Below are 20,943 nucleotides of genomic sequence, written 5' to 3' on the forward strand. Positions count from 1 at the left end.
AATCAACACAGTTGCCTATCAAATGGAGAGTGGATAAGTTCACTGTGGTATATCCATACACCAGAATACTTTTCTATTATAAAATAAAGAACTATGGATACATGACTCTCAAATAGATTATAGTAAACAAAGGTGACCAGAGTCAATGCTACATATAAAAAGTGTTGATTCATATGAGAGTCCGAGAAAAACAAAGCTGTAAGAATAGAAATCTGATCAGCAGATCAGAGGTTACCTGGGGCATCAATAGGAGGGGAATGATGAGAGAGGGGGAGAGAGAAAATGAAGTCACAGTGATTTTTCTGTTTCATCTTCATCTAAAACAAAGTTCTATATAACCAAACTTGGCATTCCTTTTAGAACTTTAGAAATGAGCCTCAAAGCAATGTGGGGGCACACTAGTTTTACAATCTGGGAGGCTGAGTTACTCTTCAGCCAAAAAACTAGATACAGTATGATACAGTTTTAGTCTCTTCCTCAAAGAAAAAAACATATAGATCCGGATACTAGAGAATACATCAGAAAGTTTTAAATTTCTGGAGCTCTTTGAAGGGCTAAATCTGATCAGATAAACATTGACTAAATAAAGGCATAAAGTTACAGAGTTACTACTAGACTGGTTGAAAACATTCAAGAAATTTAATTTTTCCAGGTGAATTTTATTTTTTTATTTATTTTTATTGGTGCATTGTAATCATATATCACATTGGAATACAAGACTTGAGAGGATATACAAGCACACATTATCCAATTAGCCCTCATCCAGCCCACCCATCCCATTTCCTCCCCCTCCCTCGATCCCATGCTTGTTTGGTGATTAACTTTGATACATTTGTTTATGTACCTCCTGCGTTTTAAAGAGGCTCCATCCTCCATTATTCCATACCCTCTGATTGGTCACCTTAGTTGCTTTACTATAGGGCCCTTTCTATAGCTCAACCTCTTCCTGTTGCCCCTTTCCTCCTAGTTATTGCTGATTAGGGGAAGCATCTGTTTTTTTTTTTTTTTTTCTGCGATATTTCTCTATGCATGCCGCCAAGTACCGATCCTACTCTTGACGGCCCGAGTAGTGGCCTGGCTACCCAGTGAACTGATCCAGACCTCGCTGGCTCAAGCAGCGGCCTTGCCTCATGGGAGGCCCCAATTCTGGTCTCGCTGTTCCTGACACCAGCCTAACCCCTCAGCTGGCTCCGATCCCTGCCTTGGTGGCTCCAGCACCGGCCTAGCCTCAAGGCAGGTTCCGATCCCGGCCTTGGAGGGCTCAGTAGCAGCCTTGCCTCACAGCAGGCTCCGATGTCAGCCACTGGCCTCAGCACCGGCCTAACCCCTCAGCAGGCTCCGATCCCAGCCTCAGAGGCCCCAGTACCGGCCTTGCCTCACAGCAGGCTCTGATCCCAGCCTCGCTGGCCTTGGCACCGGCCTAACCCCTCGGCAGGCTCCGATCCCGGCCTGCTGGCCCCGGCACCAGCTTCACCCCTTGGCAGGCTCCAATCCAAGCACCCTCTTCGCCCAGCCATTTGTCCCCTGTTCTTGAGGGTGTGTGGTGGTAGCATTCTGCCTCTGGGGTTGTTACTTCAAAGGTTCCAGGTGTAACGCATCAGATCTCTGCCTCCCCTGAGTACTGGCCACTGCCATTGCCACTGCCTCCACCATTTCAAATATTTCCCAAGCTCTTTTTCCACTCTGAATGTTGTTCAGTGTTCCTAAGCATGCGCAATGGTAGCATTCAACATTTGGTGTAATTTCTCAAAAAAAATAACAGTAGGATTCGATTTCTGCTTCTCCTGAATACAAGTCTCCACCACCATCCTGGAGACTGCTTTCAACACCGCCTTTCTCCTAGGTCTCCGCTAACCTCTCTCCTTACAGGTGATGTCCAAGAGTCTTAGCAATGTAGAGAAGAAGCAGTCCTTCACGGAGAATTTTTCCAAAAGTTCCAGTTCATTTGGATAAGTTTTGCTTGCATCTCCAGTATCCTGGCATCCACCTCGGCCTTCTTGACCCCTCTCTGATATTTTTCTTTTTTCTTTTTCTTTTTCTTCCTCTTTCTTTTTTTTTTTTTTTAATACGAGAAGACAGTATGTGTGGTTTGAGGAGGTAGTGGGATCAGGTACTCAGTAGCACTGTGACCCAGCCCGGATTCCCCATGGGTCCAGCGTGCTCCGCACTACTCTGCCTGGGGACCAGAGTCCTGCAACCTGGGCCCCGGCTCTTCCAGGGGTCTGGCGTGCCCCACCCAACCCCTGCCTGGGACCCATGGTCTTACAACCAGGCCTGGTTTCTCCAGGGGTCTGGCGTGCTCCGCGCGGGCCGGCCCGGGGCCCAGAGTCCTGCGACTCGGGCCCCAGCTGACCCAGGCCATGGCTGTTCCGGGGTCCAGCATGCGCCGCCAAACCCCTGCCCGGGACCCAGGGTCTGATGACCGGACCCGGTTTCTGCAGGGATCTCCAGGTGAATTTTAAACATTTAATTTTATACTAGACAAATAATACTAACTTTTTATTTTTAAATTAAAAATGTATTTATTAAAAAAAATCCTAAACACATTGAACATATTCTCATTGTAAGAACTCCAAAGATATAGAGACTGGCCCTCTTAACTTCACCCTACCAGCTTAACCCAGTTTGCTCAGGGTATCACTGTGAACTCGTTACTATTGCATTTTCTTCCAGATTCTTCTTATACATGTCAAAACTATGTTTTTGTGCATATGTATGTGGATGTGTGATATATTTTAAATACATGCACTTTTTACTTTATGTTACATAAAATACATTTATATAAATACACATATGGCTTTTTAAAAATTTTTCTTTCAACATCAGTAGTATTGAGCTCGATGCATTATTACCTAATATTCTTTTAACTGTTCTCAATGTATCATAAATACATTTCTGTCACCACACACAGATTTCACTCATTCTTTTCAACTATGTATAGATGCTATATAATGTGGATGAATCTATAATTTTATTTAAGTTTGACTTGTTTTATGTGAAAAGCTCATATACAAATATAAGCAGAATTCAAACACTTCAAATATATGCTGGAAAGTAATCTTTTCATTCCAGGTGCCCAACTGCCTTATACTCTTCTAGGTAGGTTGTGTGAATTTTAAAAACATTCTATGTTATATAATCAGTTATAGATACATATATATTCCTTTGTATATACATATGTGGATATGATTTGTACTATATATATAGATAATTCTGTATATATGTGTGTCGGGGCCCACTCGGCTGGACCGAGATGGCACCCAGTCTTGTTGCCAGCGTGGACTCAAGATGGCACCTAGGCTTGCAGCCAAGTCACGAGGCTCACGAGGCTGGTGGTGCCCTGAGCCTGCGCAGTGAGCCCTATCAAGCGTCCTAAGGATGATCAGTGACGCAGCGCCTCGTGCTACCACCAGCCCGCCTATGAGAGGGTTAGAAATGCACATGCCCTAGCTGTGGGAAGCTTGGGGTTGGTGGAGTGATGAGGGAGGGGTTATGAGACTGATATATATTTGCCTGCTGTGCCCATTGAATTGAGGGAGAGCATTGAAGAGAGAGAGCATTAAAGAGGAAGCATCATCAGCAGACTCGGCGTTTGTGTCTTCTTTCCTGGGGCTCTGCAGGACGGAGCCTTAGGGACGCGATATATGTGTAGGTATATTAAAAGAGTATATGTATATACAGTATATTTTTTTTGATGATTGGAATATATGCAACATCCTTCTGAACTTTTCTTCTTTCACTAACATTGTATCTTCTAACCTCCATGAGTATATCTGATACTTTTACGCAACTGTATATTTTCTTGTGGATATGCCAAAATTTATTCTATAATCTCCCAATTAAAAGGCATATATGATGTTTCCTGTTTTGTTTTTCTGTAACAAGTAATCTTTCAATGAATTATCTTGAAATTACAATGTTGCACATGCCAATAAAAATTTCTATAGGGGCCATAATTTATTGGCCCATTCTCCTACTGATATTTAATGATTTACAAACTTTTGTATTATTTTTTATTGGTGCATTGTAGTCATACATCTTAATGGAGTTCAAGATGGTAGAGGCATATATGCACACATCACTCATTTAGCCCTTCCCCAATTCCCACTTCATTCCCTAATAGTGCTGATAGAGACATCTTGGTACATAGTTCTCCATGTTATGAATGAGTAAAGTTTGAGGACAGACATTCAGAAGCTAAGGAGAAAAAGGGTCATAGGAAGAACTCTAGACGAAGGAAGAGAAACCATAGATAAGCAAGTAGAGAGGGAATTGGGAAGGGCTAAATGAGTTATGTGTATCCCCTTACCATCTTGTGCCTCATTAGGCAACAGGGTCTACATGACTACAATGCACCAAAAAATTTTAAAAAAGAATTGTAATTACCGAAGTCTTATTAACATTTTATTTTATTGGATACTATCAATTTGCCCTCCAGAGAAGCTCTGTTGCTCCCACTCACTGAAAATAAATAAACTTTACCTATATAGATGCTATCATATAATTTTTTAGAAATTATTTTGATTTCCGTGACCCATTGAAGTTGAGCATATTTTCATGTGGCTAGGTTATTTTTAATTTTCTTTTCTGTAATTTGTTCATTTCTTTCCTTTGACTAAGTTTCATTGGGTTTGTTTTTTATTTCTTCATAGAACTTTACTACCTGTTTTGAATATTGTTACTCTATATTCTGTACTCTCTGCAAATATGTTTTTCCAGCTTTGTGTTTTCATTATAATTTGTTTTGACACAGTTTAAAATTTGATTTAGTCAAATGTAGCCATTTTTTCCTTTACAGCTTTTGCATATTACATATTCAGAATGCCTTTCACGCCAGGCGTGGTGGCGCATGCTTGTAATCCCCGCGCTTGGGAGGCAGAGACAGGAGGATCGCGCAGGTTCGAAGCCAGCCGCGTGCGCTGGCTTATGAGACCCTGTTTCCAAATAAAAAAGTATAAAAAATAGGTCTGGGAGTGTAGCCCGGAAGTAGAAGGGCTTCCAGGAACCCCAGTACCACCAAAAAAAAAAAAAAAAAAAAAATGCCTTTCACAATTCTCCTCCTATACTTTTAACACTTCTATGGTTAACTCTTAGCTCTCTAATTTATATTTAACTTATTTTTGTGAATTGTGTGAGGTAATAATCAAACATTATATTTTTAAAGTGGGTCATCTTTTAACATGATTTGTTGATATATTCTTTTTGCATTGACCTAAAATCCTAATATTATCATTAAGATATTTCCACAGATACATAAATTTGTTTCTGGGTACTCTTTACTCTTTCCTTGACTTATCTTTCCCAGCAACAGTACCATGAAGTTTTCAGTGTTAAGCTATTTAAAGATATTCTGTAATCTGGTAGATGAAGCTACTGACTTTTTATTTTTAAAAAAATTAAAAAAATTTTTATTGGTGCATTGTATTTATACATCATAACGGGATAAAACACTTGTATAGCCATACGTGCACTCATCACCCAGTTATCCCCTACTCCATCCCCACCCCATTCCCTCCCTATCCTCCTTCCCATGCTTGGCTTAGTAGTTGACAGCCATATGTTTGTTTAAGGAAGAAGCTGCTGATTTTTAGCTGGGCATGGTGGCGCACACTTGTAATCCCAGCACTTGGGAGGCTGAGGCAAAAGGATTGTACAGGTTCGAAGCCAGCCTCAGCTAGTTAGTGAGGCTCTCAGCAACTTAGTGAGACCCTGTTGCCAAATAAAATAGGTCTGGGAGTATAGCTTGGAGGTAGAAAAGCCCCTGGTTTCCACCCCCAGTAACACACACACACACAGTATTCTACTAAAAAAAACCAAAAACAACATGGACTTCTGGCCAAGATGGTGGCGGCTGCAATGGCAACGATCAGCAGCAGCCAAATAGGACATGTATTCCTCTGAGAAAACTTGGACAACAGATTTTGGTTTAATATCTGATTGGGACAACATAGAGAGACATTTTCAGTAATGACTTCCTATCCTATCTGAAATATAAGAGACAGAGTGGAAAAAGGTGGAATTAGAGACAAGATGGCAGCATGGTACCCACTGCCACAAGAAAAGTGATTTTTGGAACAACATTTCAGAAGAGATCAGAAAGTAAACTGCTCCTGCCACACATGCTCAGGAATTCTTAACAACATACTCTGTAAGAAAAATGTTCTGGGGGTGTCGGAGGGAGCTCAGCATGGCTGGCTGGGATCACTGCGCTGCACGTCCCAGGGGCCTCAGCGCTCCTCTTGCTGCTTGGTGCCCTGGGAGCAGCAGAGTCTGCTCTCTGTGGTGAAGCTGTGGGCCTCTGCTCTTGGTGGGGAGATAAAATCCATTGCGGCTAAGTACTTGGGCTCCCAGCTTCTGCAAAAGACCTGTACTGTTTTCTTTTATTAAAAAATATTGAAGAAAAAATGAAAACCTCTATAGACGTCCTGCTCACGATGTCAGGGACAGAGGCCTGCTCCACAGCAAGGCCAGGACCAGGGCCTGCAACACAGGGAGCCCGGGACTGAAGCCCGCCCCACAGGGAGGCTGGGACTGGAGCCTGCTCCACAGCAAAGGGCCAGCAGGTCCCTGCAACCATGCAGTCAGGAAACACTTGAAGCTTCCGCTGCTTCACCTCATCTCTCAGCAGATTCCCAGATCCAAGTGGCCTCTATTCAAAAAATTGGTTGTGAGTGGATCATCTAAGGTGGATCACTTAGGTGAGTAAAAGTTACTCACCTTCTGGCTTTCAGGATTACAGTAAGTGGGAATCAGTGTTGAAAATAAAAGAAGGACTTCTAAGGCAGAAAAAAATTGTAATTGATCAGATGTGGAGAAGTAGAAACTCTAATACATTGTTGGTAGGATTGCAAATTAGTACAACCACTTTGGAAAAGAGTATGGAGGATCCTCAGAAGAATTAATACGAACTTACCACATGATCCAGCAATACCACTTCTGAGTATCTACCCAAAAGAATGAAAACCAAGCTACCAAACTAATGCATGAGTATCTATGTTCATAGCTGCACAATTCATCATTGCCAAACTATGGAACCAGCCAAGACGTCCATCAACAGATGAATGGATTACAAAACTATGGGATTTGTACACAATGGAATTTTACTCAGCCATAAAAAAAGAACAAAATTATGGTATTTACAGGGAAATGTATGGAACTGGAAAACAGTATGCTAAGTGACATTAGTTAGTCACAAAAAGAAAGAAATCGGATGCTCTTCCTATTATGAGGAAGCAAGGAAGAAAATAGGTCATAGGAGAAACTGTAGACGAAGAAGAACAAACTATAGATGAGCAAATAAGGTGACCTAACTGAGGGGGTTGGCGGGGGGGGAGGAAAATTCTCTAATATACGTGGTGTACATTAACAAACATATCGAAGTTAATCCCTAAGCCAAACATGGGAAGGAGGGCGGAGGGAGGGAGTGGGGTGGAATCGGGAAAGAGCTAAATGAGTGACCCTGTGCATGTATGCCTCTACCATCTTGTACAGCGTTAAGATGAATGACTACAATGCACCGATAAAAATTTAAAGAAAACAACCTTTGTTTTGTTTTTCTTTTGCCTATTCTTCCTTTTCAGGTGAATTTTAGAGTTGATTTACCAAATATCATTCATTTTATACTTTTATTGCTACATTATATCCTCACCTCATAATGTAGTTCATAGTCACAGTGAGATACATGCTCATAGCACTTGGTGGGCTTCCCTCTGGCTTCCTCCCCACTCCCCCCTTCCCCATACAGGATATTGAGATTGACATTGGTATTCTCACATATGTACAGAATGTACAGAACACTAATGGAAGTGTTTCCTTCATTAATTCTTCCTCTTCACCACCTTACCTTTCTCAACTTATTGGGGTTTCTCCTCTGTTATCTAAAGTCCTTCTTGTATCACAATCAAGTATCATTTTATAAACTCTATTGATCTATTAATTGAAGTTGCCTTGAATACTGTCAGAATTTAAATAATAAATTACTTCATGTAGTTATTTTTGAGTGCATAGGTAAAGAATTTTCATACTAGTTGCAGAAAATATAAGATCAGGTTAATATTTGGATTTCTTCATTTTGTACTCATGTCTCAATAAACTTTTCAACATAGTTCTATATCCTTCTTACCCATATTATCCACTGAGTAGAAATCAATTCTAATGGAACTTTGTTTTTCATTAGAAATGGGTCAGAGTAAACAGAAACACACTATTTAACAAAGGTAGTGCCAAATCAGATTCATAATGGATCTTTTTTTTCCCCCTTGTTACTCAGTGATTAACAAAATATCTACATTATCAGTCTGCTGAGATTTAACTTTATAAATATATTTCCACCTTTATAATGGAAAAACAAATTAGTCTATACTTATTTTAGGTTTTTGTGATACTTCAACTTTAGTTGGACCTATAATTCACTTTTGCCCTACTTAAAAGAAAAGGTTTACTTAGCAAATTAATAGTATAAATAGGCAGTGAGCATGTTTAAGCCACTTTGAACACTATTTTTAAAGGCTTTAGCAAATTAATTTTATGCAAATGGTATCGCTAATGCTAGTGCTGTTAATCTGTTCATTAAAGCCAGAGGGAGCAAACTTTATTTTGGCAATTAGTTGAAGTTACTATGTGTATTAAAAAGCACTAAGCTGCATTTTGTTTAAAGTGTACTATAAATTTAGACATTTCACTAATTTGGACTTTTGCCTATTACATAGGATGAAATCATAATTTTAGATTTTTGCTTTTGGTGGATGTGTGAGGTTGTGTTGCTGGAAAACTACTGCAATAAAGTATCACAGGTACACTGAATTCCAGGAAAATGTACCTGGTCCATTCATACCTGTAACAAAGATAGGAGCAACTCTTTGCCTGGAGCAGTACTACAGTCCCTCTGACCAAGCCAAGCAGGAAGAATGCAGTGGTCTTTCTTTTTTTCAAAGGCAGAGGAGAATTGCCATTACTTAATAGGACAATGATGTGCCCTGATTTATTATTAAATGTCAGGCTACTGTTGCATTCAGTTTCTTTCCCTGTTCCTGAAGCACCATGTTGTCTGATAGCGTTTGGAATGAGACACATAGCAGGTGGCAACTATCGATGTGACCTTTCAGGTTATCTACAGAACACTGAGTGCATTTAAAAGGATAAAGTTGACATTTGTGGTTATGATCATTCATATTCTCGTCATCAGCCCATTGATCTAAGACACTGGTCACATCAATGTCTAGAAGCCCAGTGACAATTGTGACATCTGACTGATAGGCAAAAGCTCAAGTGAATTTTGCCATTTATTATTATAATTATTGTTGAGTCAATTTCCCTTTCCCCAATTATGGGGCTATAGGGGAGTGAGCTGTCAATTGAAAAGATACGGCTGCCTAATGTCACAGCAGGCTGTAGGAAATATTTTGACATAGACAAAGATATCTTTCAGCTCCCATATTCTTCCTTCTCCACCATTTTTTTCCAAAAGACAACTTTAAAAATAATTAAAACTCTCATATTTTTCGCAGGGTCTAATACAATTCTAAATGTTTTATGTACCACATTTCTTTTTATTCTTATGTTTGATAATTTTATGTAATTAATTACTTCCAAGGGTAACAACTTTAAATAGCAGATAATTCTTTGTGTGTGTGTGTGTGTGTGTGTGTGTGTGTGTGTGTGTGTGTGTTGCTGGGGTTCCTGGAAGCCCTTGTACCTCTGGGCTACACTCCCAGACCTATTTTATTTTTGGAAACAGGGTCTCTTAAGCCAGTGCAGCTGGCTTCGAATCTGCGCAATCCTCTTGTCTCCGCCTTCCAAGTGCGGAGATTACAAGCGTGCGCCACCACGCCCGGCTCAAACAGCAGATAATTCTTGCTAGCCAGCTTCTACAATTAGAGAGCCTAATGCAGCTTATTAGATACCTCAGCCCAATGTTTCCCAGAGGTTGCCACAAAGATGCCAGCCTGGGGTTTCTCTCAAGGCTGGCCTCAGGGTGATGGTAAGGGTTGCAATCCTCTCCAGGCTCAGCTGGGGCAGGATCTGCTTATAAGTCCACCCTAGGTGCTGGCAGGTCTCTCATCCTTACTGGTGGTTGGCCAGGGCATCAGTTTCTTGCCACAGGGGCCTTTCCATGGTGTAGCTCACGGTACAGCAATTGGATTCCCTCGGGATAGTTGAACTAGCAAGAGAGTGAGAGAGATTCCTGAGGTGGAAACCTTAATTTTGTAACTTAATCTCAAAAGCAACATCCCACGGTCTTTGTCAAATGGGAATCACTAGGTCTAGCTCACATTCAAGAGGAGTTGGGCAACCAAAAGTGAAAGGGAAGGAGGAATCACCTGGGGAGCTCTTAGAGGCTGCCTCCTCCACTAAGGCAAATGGGTAAGGTGTTTATCACATTCCGTATGTGCTTTAGAGGAAAGGAGACTAAGAGTTACTGACTGATTCTTGTGTGAGAACACAGCTAATGTTCAAGAACAAATCTTTTTTGTCATTCTTTTTTTGTTTTAAGAGAGAAGTAAGCCTTTATTTCCTTGTTGCAAATAAATCTGAGTTGGTTGCTTTTTTGGTGATCAGTCAAAGAGATCAAATCTCATAGCCTCTTCAGACTTCTCTGACTTGCTCGGCTTCAGCCACAGCCTCAGGAACAGCAGCAGTGGCAGCAGCCATGGGGACAGCAGTCACAAATGCAGATGGACCAGCCAAGAAGGCCTTGACCTCCTAAGCAAGTGGGGTGCCAATGCAATAGTTGGGTAACCATTCTGAAGACACACACTGGCAACATTGCAGACACCGTGCAGGAAGTGTGTGCAGAGCTTCCTCTGTGATGTCAGGCACTTCAGGGTTGTGGATGCTGCCATTGTGAAATACCTGCTGGATGATCAGCCCAAAGAAGAAAGGGGAGATGTTCAGCATGTCCAGCAAGGTGACTTCCCTGGATCCAGTCTTTATCAGCTGAAATTTGCTCAGAATTTCAGTGGTCCCTCTGGATATTTTAGTGGTGATGCCTAAAGCTTGGAAGAAGGAAGTATTCTCAGGCCCCAGACCACTGTTCTGGTCCGACAAAGTAAGTTCACATGGAGCCATGGCACCAGCACAGGCAGAAGCTGGCACTGTATTGGCCAGTAGTGTGTCCTTGATCTCATGAGGTCCTCCTTGGTGAACAAAAGTTCATGTTCACCCGGATATGAGGCAACAGTTTCTTCAGAGCTGAATTGTTGTCCAGATGACCTTGGATGACCTTGTGCAACAGGGTGTTCTTGCCCGTCAGCACCACATCCTTCCCACGGAGCATCAGGCAGATCTGCTGCATCTGCTTGGAGCCCACATTATATGCTTTCACAATGAAACATCTTATCCAAAAGTTGGGTGATTTTAAGGAAATAGTTGGACTTCCAGGTTGCCCTGTCTTCTCTGGGCATCATGGTGGTGTGCCAGCGATTGCCACGCAGGGCTTAAAGATTATTTCACTCGCATGAGGATGCCTAGAGAGAGCTGGTATCATTCTGAGGCTCTCCATGCCTTCAATCCTTGCAACATGGTGTCTCCACATCAGGGCACAGCACTGACCTTCAGGGTTGCCAAAACACAAATTCTGCCGTCTCATGAAAGGCTAAAATAAACACATTCTAGTTGCCAGGCCTATATCCAGGACCAAAGTGCTCAAATTTTTAAATTCATCCTTCAGGGGCTGACATGGCTGGCTCTGTCCAACTCCTGGCTTTCTCACTCAACAGCTCTGTGATTTTACTCATGTATAATAATATCTCTGATCTTCATTTCTTCTTGTCAGACTGGAATAAAATTTCCAACTCTACAGAACTAATTTAAGATTAAACTAGATAATTTGTGTAAGGATACTTACTATACATAGCATGATTCATAAATACATTATCAGTTCACCTATTATATGACCTGATATATGTGATATGTATATGTATATATGTATACGTATAGGGCTAGATATAGATATACAGTTAATGTATAATTGGTGCTCAATTAGTTTCCTTTTTCCACTTGAGTGGTTATCATAGACTACGCTTAAGGTCAAACCTTCAAAGATACTGCATTGTCATTGGTAAGAATTTTAATGTCTTTTTCTGAAACCTCCCCTCACTGTCTGAGACATGCGCCATGGCACCAGGCCAGGAGAATGGAAAACTGTGTCAGGACCAGCAGGATCATATATAAAGGGTTGTTGCCTATGTAGAATAAAGTGGTTTGCATGGGCAATTAATCTGATCTTTGGTTTGTTTTGTCCTCCTGCTCAATGAGTATCTCTGAATTGAGTAGCATGCCTTGGCTACTACTGTAGTTAAAACAGAAACCAATGTCTTATCTACCCCACACTCGTCCACATGTCTATTCCAAACTACTGCTATCTTGTTTGTAATTCTTCTGATCCTTACTGAGCCCATAAAATCCCATTTTTTGTTTTTTGTTTTGTTTTGTTTTGTTTTGAGGTACTAGGGATTAAACCCAGGGGCATTCTACCTCCAAGCTACACCGCCAACCCTATTTTCTATTCTTTATTTTGAAACAGAGTCTCACAAAGTTGCAGAGGGTCTCACTAAATAGTTGAGGCTGGCAGCAAAACTGCGATCCTCCTGTCTCTGCTTCCCAAGTACTGGGATTACAAGTATTGCCACCACACCGGGCTAAAATCCCATTCTTCCTGATGCAATTTTGCCATCCCCAATGTCACAAACCATTTCAAAGTCCAGATTCACAAAACACTGAAAGGAGAGGAAAGCAATGGCTATAGAGGGCAGCTTCTTCCCTCTGCATATAGCTTTTGTAAGCACAGGCATCTCTTGGAGATACTTTGTTCTAGAAAATCTCATCCAAACTTTTGATAAAATGTATTTCATTCTATAGCTTATCTGACAATGAGAATGTTGTTGGTGTTGGCTGGTTTCACACACTGAAGTGTTAAGAGATTAAGCCGCAATGTATCCTTGGGCAGCTTAGGATCATTGATTTTTTTTCTTAAGCTGATTTTTCTAGAAGAATGGTGGTTGGACTCATTGCTCCCACAGACTTACGGACAAAAGACACCATATGCATTTTTAAATGGGATTTGAGTTCTAAATCATGTCTTCTTCAAATTGCCATGACTATGATATTAATTATATTAGATTAACTGATATTTATAAGGCAACTACTAGGTGAGAAACATTAGTAAATTATTTTGATCTCTAGTATTCAGACTTATATCAATCCCATAAATTATTGCTAACATTGCCATTTTTTAGATTCAGCTGATAAGCTTAAGGAGATTAAATGATTTTCCCAAGGGTATATAGACAGTATTTTTCAAAGCCAAGATTAAAACATATTCTTCTGACTTCAAATAAAATCTTTTCCTATTTTATACCAAACATTAATAGGCCTTCATAACCATATTTTAATAAGTTTTCCATTAACTTATTTACATAGAATTTATATGAAATAAATATATTTCTGATGACATTTATTCTTCATTCATATTCTAAGGAAGTACTTTTAAAGGGTCTTAGTATTTTGCATGGAAGAAATAGGGCTTCTATTTTAAATTCTAAGTACTCTGCCAATTTCCTTATCCAAATTGGCTACCATTAGAATCACAAGATTAGCATTTAAGGATGAGGTGTTCTCTAGGATTGGAACTGGTCAGGCTCAGGAAAAGAAAGCACAGGCAACTTGTGACTAAGATAATAGACGATAGGAATCCTTTGTGTAACTGAGGGCAATAGTAAGTCCGAATTTTTTATTTTATCTAGCCATTTCAAGCTTTTCCTCAAGTCAATCTAATTGTTTCTAAGTTTCTCTAAGAAGCAAAATTAAATATTGTAATGTTAAAATAGGCCAGCTCAAGTAAAAGATAGTCTCTGAATGGTGAGCTATACAGTTAACGTCTCATTCATATAAGAACAATCTGAAGATGGTTGTCACAGGAATGTGATGGGAAACTCAAGCCACTAGGACCCAGCCTTCTTCAGATGTGACACTACACCTTCCATCCCCATGTACAGCCTTTGTGCTCATGTCCAAGAGACTGTGACAAAAACTAGCACCCACATATTCCAAGCTGCAGGATGGAAGATTGAATCCAACTTTAACCTCCTTTGAAAGACTCTTCATGGGAATTTCATGTGACTAATGCAGCTCAACAAAAAACATCCTTTGGGAAGATGGGAAATATAGTTTTAAGTGAAGATACTTATATATCTAACTAAAAATAAGGCTTTTATTTATTTGAGAAAAAATCTACCATAGGTGGCAGTGAGGAATATCTACCTCAGACACACAGTTACTTTTAGTTTTAGAGGTATAGAAATATAATAATGCCTGGCAAAGTGGCCAAAACAGTGGTAACCCTAGGGAATTTTATTTTATTTATTTATTTATTTTATTGGTGCACTATATTCATACATCATAGTGGGATACAAACTTTTATAGACATACATGCACACATCGCCCAGTCAGCACCGACCCGATCCCCACCCCATTCCCTCCCCATCCCTCCCTCCCATGCTTGGCTTAGTGGTTGACATCTAGTATTATAGCAATTTATCCAAAATTAAAAATGATAATCTCACATAACAGTTTCATTTGTCTGATACCAAGCTTTTAATGACTTAAAGATAACATTTCAATATTTCTTTTTACTTTCTTTCTTACCAGAGAATACTTTTTTTCTATTTTTTTAGGTGAAACTATCATATATATATATTTATTTTTAATACATATATATTTATTTTTCAGAAAAAAACTCTATCCTAATATGGAATATGGACTCTAGATATCCAAAACGATCTTGAAATAGAACAAAGCTAGAAGATATATATTTTCTGATTTCAAACCATATAAAGCTACAATAATTGAAACAGTGTAGTTCTATTCTAAAGGCAGATATATAAACCATTGGAGTTAAATAAAAGCCTAGAGATAAATTCTTCCCTATATTGTCAAGTTATTTTAGACAAGGTTTCCACGAACATTTGGTGGTAGAAATAATAATATTTTAACTAAGTATTGTTGAAACATAATAATTACATGGAAAAGAATAAAGTTGGACCCTTACCTAATCCCATATACAAATATTAACTCAAAATAGATAAAAGACCTAAATATAAATCTTAAGACTATAAACTTTTAGGAGAAAATCTGGGTCATAAAACCTCACAACACTGAAATTGGCAGTGATTTCTTGGAAATGATTTCAGTGGCACAGGCAACAGAAGAGTATACAAACTCCCTAAAAAATAAAAAAAAATATTGAATATCCAAAGACAATGTAAACAGAGTTAACAGTTACTAATAGAATGGGATAAAATATTTCCAAATGCTATATCTGAAAGTATATTAATATTTCAACTAGAAATCCTAAAAATTAACAACAATAAAGGCAAACAATACCATTTAGATATAGGTAAGAGACTAACATAAGTAATGAATCTCCACAGATAACCAATCTTAGTTGTCTGTTGGATGGAAAATCTTGTTTCTCTGGTTCTGGTGTGTGTTACCTATTTCTTCTTTGTAGTTAATCTCTTTGAGTATTTTCTCTAGCGCTGGTTTTGAAGACATAAATTCCTTCAGTTTCTGTTTGTCATGGAAGCTTCTTATTTCTCCATCTAATTTGATAGAAAGTTTTGCTGGGTAGGAAGTTTTTGGCTGGAAGTTGTTTTCTTTCAGAGTTTGGAATATGTTACTCCAAGCCCTTCTGGCTCTCATGACTTGGTTTGGGTAGTCTGGAGTGATTCTAATTGGTTTGCCTCTGAATGTCACTTGGCCCTTTGTTTTTGTTGCCTTTAAGATTCTCTGCTTGGCTTCCACATTGGTCATTTTGACAATTATGTGGCGTGGGGATCCTCTTCTCCGATCCTGTTTAAAGGGAATTCTGTAAGTTTCCTGGACCTGTGTATCGACCTCTTGCTCTATGTTTGGAAAATTTTCTGCTATTACTTCCTTGAAGAGATTGTTGATCCCTTTGGTTTCACCTTCTTTTCCCTCCTCTATTCCAATTATTCTTAGGTTAGCTCTCTTAAAATGGGCCCGTATTTCTTCAATATCAGATTCCTGCTGTCGGATATTTTTTCCTAGATTAGAAACTATGCGTTCATTTTTGGAATGATCATCTTCTAAGAGCGAGATTCTGTTCTCCATGTGGTCTAATCGGTTGTTTGTGCTTTGAATTGAGGCCTTTACTTCATTAATTGCATCCTTTATCTCTTTTTGGCTCTCTCTGAGTTCTTTTCGAAGCACCTCTATTATTTCTACAGTTATTTTCCTGATTTGATCTTCTAGAAATCTCTGATTTTCTGTTTTATCGGGTTCTGATGTTGTGGGGTTGTGGGCATTCATTGCTCCAGTATTATTCCTCTTTCCCATGATTTCGGAAGTTTGTGCCTTCTCTGGGTTCTTCCCTTGGGTCGCTATGACTTCACTTAAGGCGTTCTGGATCTCGAGTCAGTAGTATCTCAGACCCCACTACTCCTTTACTGGGTTGTATCACAGAGTCTCCGACCCAGAGAGTCGATAGAGGCTGCTTTAGACTGTGGGGGGTGCCAGGTTGCACATTCTCCTATGGTGTGATATCTTTGCCACCGCCCCTCCCCCACTGGGTCAAATCCCAGGGAGTACAGTACTGGGATTTCTCCTCTGTGGCCCGCAATTTGACTCACTGTTCTTGACTACGCAGATGTAGCTGTACTGGATTCGGTGAATTCTCTGCTACTGCCGCCGGTGGCAATATGGCGCCGCTGCTACCCCCTCGGCCGTTAGGCTGCCGTATTTCTTCTTGGTTTTGATTTCCACTCTGAATCCCTGCGGCGTGTGCTGAGCTCAGCCACTGAGAGCTTTAGATTTTGCCTGCGGCGAGAAATCCCGCCTGGCTGTTCCGCAGTGGCTCACCTCGGCTTGCTGTAGCCGTCCAGTGAATTTGCCGCTGCCGCCGGCAGTATGGCGCTGCTGCCGCGTCCTCGGGCGTGAGGCCGGTTATCTCCTCTGTGGCTCTGAGCTCTGTTCTCAATCTGCTTTCTCTCTGGAGCCTGGTGATTTTTTTGTTTCTCTGGTGATGGTGTTTTCTGGCTATGAAAGGCGCTGATTTTGTGGTAATGGAGATTGTTTTTTAGCGGGGCTCTTAAGCCCCGCTTTTCTCGGTCGCCATCTTCCCGGAAGTTTTCAACCCTAGGGAATTTTAAAAGACGGTGTATGTATCCACTCCTACAAAGAAGTAGACTTAACATCCTTAACAACCATCACTATTGGCAAGTATAGAATAAGAACAGCAGTATATGGTCAGACCCATGACCAGTAAACTTTAACTAAGTCAATAAAAGATGGTTGTAAATTAAAGGGATCATGTTTCCAATAAAACGCTGAAAACCAAAACCTCATCTGCCTAGACATTTTGGTTCTGGGTACTTTGCTACATATTCTCTACACATTGGAATTTATTGAGTCTAGTTCCAAACTGTTAAAGATTAAAAAAAAGTGAAGGATATAGACTTGATTCAATAGCACATGTGTGTAATCCTACACACTATCATAGCCGAGGCAGAAGGACTTTAAATTCAAGGCCAGCCTGGGCAACTTAGCAAGACTTTGTCCTCAAAATTAAAAATAAAAAAGGAAGGCTAAGAGATAGTTCATTGGTAGAGCATCCCTGCATTCAATCCCTAGAACCAAAAAAATAAAAATAACACAGAGGCTACAATTTAGATTTAGCCCAATGTCAACCACCCATAACTATGTAACCAAAATTTGTCATCCTGGTTTCCCTAGAACACCAGCTCTAATCAGAAATACAAATGTAAGCTTCACATCCTTGTTAGTAGGATTTAGTGAAATGAAACTAAATCAGAGACAAAGCAGCAGCAGCAGCAGCAGCAGCAGCAGCAGCAGCAGCAGCAGCAGCAGTAGCAGCAGCAGCAGCAAGCAGTTCTGCTTGTTTTACAAAGAACGAGCAAACAAAATAGCTAACCATGAAAAAGACCAAAGTCCTGGTTCCTTTATGCTCTATAAACTGTACTGTACTACTTGTGATAGATATCTGTGATTGTAACTAAATATCCAAGAGAATCAATTTTTAACAATTAAATGTTCATCTGGCTCAGGATTTTAGTGGGTTCAGCTCACCCTGGGCTGCCCCATGCTTCTAGGCCTGTGACGGAGACGTGCATAAAGGTGGGAGCACAGGACAGAGGAGGCTGTTCATTTCATGGTGGTGGGGAACCAAAGAGAGAAAGAGGTGATGCTGGGACCCCAATATCCTCCTCAACTGCACATCTCCAATGACCTATCTTTCTCCCATTAAGCCTCACCTAGTAAAGAAATATTCCACCACTTCCCAACCGCAGGACAGACTGGGGACCAAGTTGCCACACAGGAGCCTTTGGGGGACATTTAAATTTCATACCATAGCACTGATGTGAGCAGTGCCTCTTCCCACTACAAGGTCTCTCAGATCATGATTTGTACATTGTCTTACTGTACCGCAATAAACATTTAAGATTTTCTCTAACTTGACTTCGTTTTATTTTTGACAGAACCTATTCAATTTTCAATTTATCTCTTGGCATAATGCAACATTTATTACCTACTATATAAATTAGTACTTACTTCATTTGTACAAAATTTATATCTGTCAAGCCTCAAGGGCTTCTCCTTTGAGCTACCTAGTGTCTAGGCTGCGGTGAGAAATATTTGGCAGGTTCTGTTTATTTTGTAAGGAAAAAATCATGGCAGGCCCTGATATTCTACCTAACTATAGTTAATTCTGGTACTCTCTTCGCCAAAGAAAAATAATATGAGTCTCTATTATTTCTTATTTATTTATTTTTTGGAAGAGAACAAGCTTGAAATATATATAAAATATATTTTTAATTGACACATTGTGATCAACATTATAATAAGGTTCAGAGTTATAAAAAACATACATGCACATAGTATTATTTAAATAAAAACACTCTCATACTATTCACACTAACTTCAGCAGCTCTTCTTTCCTGCCCCTGACCACATTTTTTCTCAGTGACTGTGCCCCGACTACCACAAGAACTAGAGGTAAGCATAACTGGTTGAACATAAATATCTAAGACCTAAAACTTGCCAGTGTTTCTTGTCTTGGCTCAGCAGTGAGTGCGTGACATTTTATCTCTTTGGGCTTCAGTTAACACAATTGTAAAATGCATAAGCTTAGATCAGATGATTTCTAAGATCCCTTCTAGCCCAAGAAAAGCCAATGATCCTGTGACTCTACTGGCATCTGATCTGATAAAAAAAAAAATGTTTGGGAAAATTCTATTCATCTAACCATACAGTGGTGACTAGATAGGCTGGTTCCTAAAAATGACATAAAACCACACAGTGGTAACTAGATAGGTTGGTTCCTAAAAATGACATAAAGTCTCCACCAGCCTTCTGCTCACTCTTCCTGGAAACCCAGTTATTTAGTCACCTTTGTCTCTAAAAATACTGCCTTCTTTATGCTAGTTAAGAATGAAAGAAGCCGGGCCCATGGTGGCACATGCTTTTAACTCCAGTATTTGGGAGGCTGAGACAGGACGATCACAGGTTTGCAGGCAGCCTCAGCTACTTAATGACGCTCTTTTTCAAAATAAAGAACTAAAAATAGGGCTGGTGGGGTAGCTCAAAGATAGAATGCTCCTGGGTTCAATCCCCAGTACTGCAATAAATAAATGAATGAATACATGCATACATACATGCACACACATACATAAATAGAGTGAAAAAAATTACTTCATGACTTAACATAGATATTCCCAATCCACTAAACCAGAGAGGTACTATGGTGGCATAGATAAATACAGATTGTGATTAATAAAAATCCACTCATTTGATTTTGGCACTGTTACACATTGTATGAAGCACTGATTTCTGCATAATATGTTCCTCCATCTCAAAAGTTGCACTTCTGGCTGGGCATGGTACCACAATGCTTGTAACCTCAGCATTTGGGAAGCTGAGACAGGAGGATCGTGGTTTGTGGACAGCCTCAGCCATTTAGTGAGGCCCTTTGCAACTCAGTGAGACCCTGTTTAAAAAAATAAAATAATTAAAAAATTAGGGCTGAGAGTGTTGCTCAAAGGTAGAGTGCCCCTGGGTTCCACCCTCAGTACTACAAAAATAAATAAATAAAAGAAAAAAAGTTGCACTTCTGTACTTTGTGGTGATTCACACTGTCTTCACATTGCTCCGGAGCTCAAGCTGGAAGAAAACTAGCCAAGAAACAGTTATGGGTAACCCCAAAGCAGAGAACTGAGAAGCATTTTTTTTTTTGTCATTTTGGAACTGGGCAAAGTAGGCACTTTGCCACTGAGCTACATCCCAGCCCCTAGAAACAAACTTTATTCACCATCTTTTATGCAAAAGAACTTGAAGCAGTTTACAAAACTACATACAATACCATGCAATTGAGAATGTATCATACTTGATTAAATAAAAAACCTTTGCTGGGTCAATTTAAATATTCAGTTAAACGCGTATGTCTTTGGGAAGTTTGTAACTCAATGAGATAGACTCCTCATATGCGTAAAACTTTTACAAATACAGATAATAACAGCTCCCCTGCTGTATCAATAAATAACCACAGTTCCTATGTGAGAGTCTGACAGCAGCTGTCAGAACCCAGTTTCTTTGAAATGCTTTATAAATACCATCTACAGAGCCAGATTGTTCCTTAACAGCCTTGTTATCCTAATGAAATCGCTCTGCTTCCTAATCTTTGCTCCAGATACCACCAAGGTTGGGCAAAGGAAGCCCCATCTCCCCAAATGACTCTAAACACCAAGTTTGGATGACAGATTAATGATTGGATCTGCCTCTCCATTAATTTATTTGCAGGAGACACCTGTGCCAATAACCTCGTTAGGGTTTGGAGCTTGTCCCTAGAAAGGCATGCCTTCCCTCTCACTGAATCTGCTCCCCATAATTCTTAATTACTTTCTATTGCCT

General features: G+C 40.0%; 1 pseudogene across 1 annotated transcript; it reads right to left on the minus strand.

Annotated features, from left to right (window-relative positions):
* Positions 1-10,584: 10,584 nt before the first annotated feature.
* On the minus strand, positions 10,585-11,436 carry LOC308265105 (large ribosomal subunit protein uL10-like; annotated as a pseudogene). Its single transcript has one exon. The product of its transcript is annotated as a large ribosomal subunit protein uL10-like (transcript).
* Positions 11,437-20,943: the final 9,507 nt, after the last annotated feature.

The sequence above is a fragment of the Muscardinus avellanarius genome, assembly GCF_963383645.1.
Source record: "Muscardinus avellanarius genome assembly, chromosome: 7".
NCBI lineage: Eukaryota > Metazoa > Chordata > Mammalia > Rodentia > Gliridae > Muscardinus > Muscardinus avellanarius.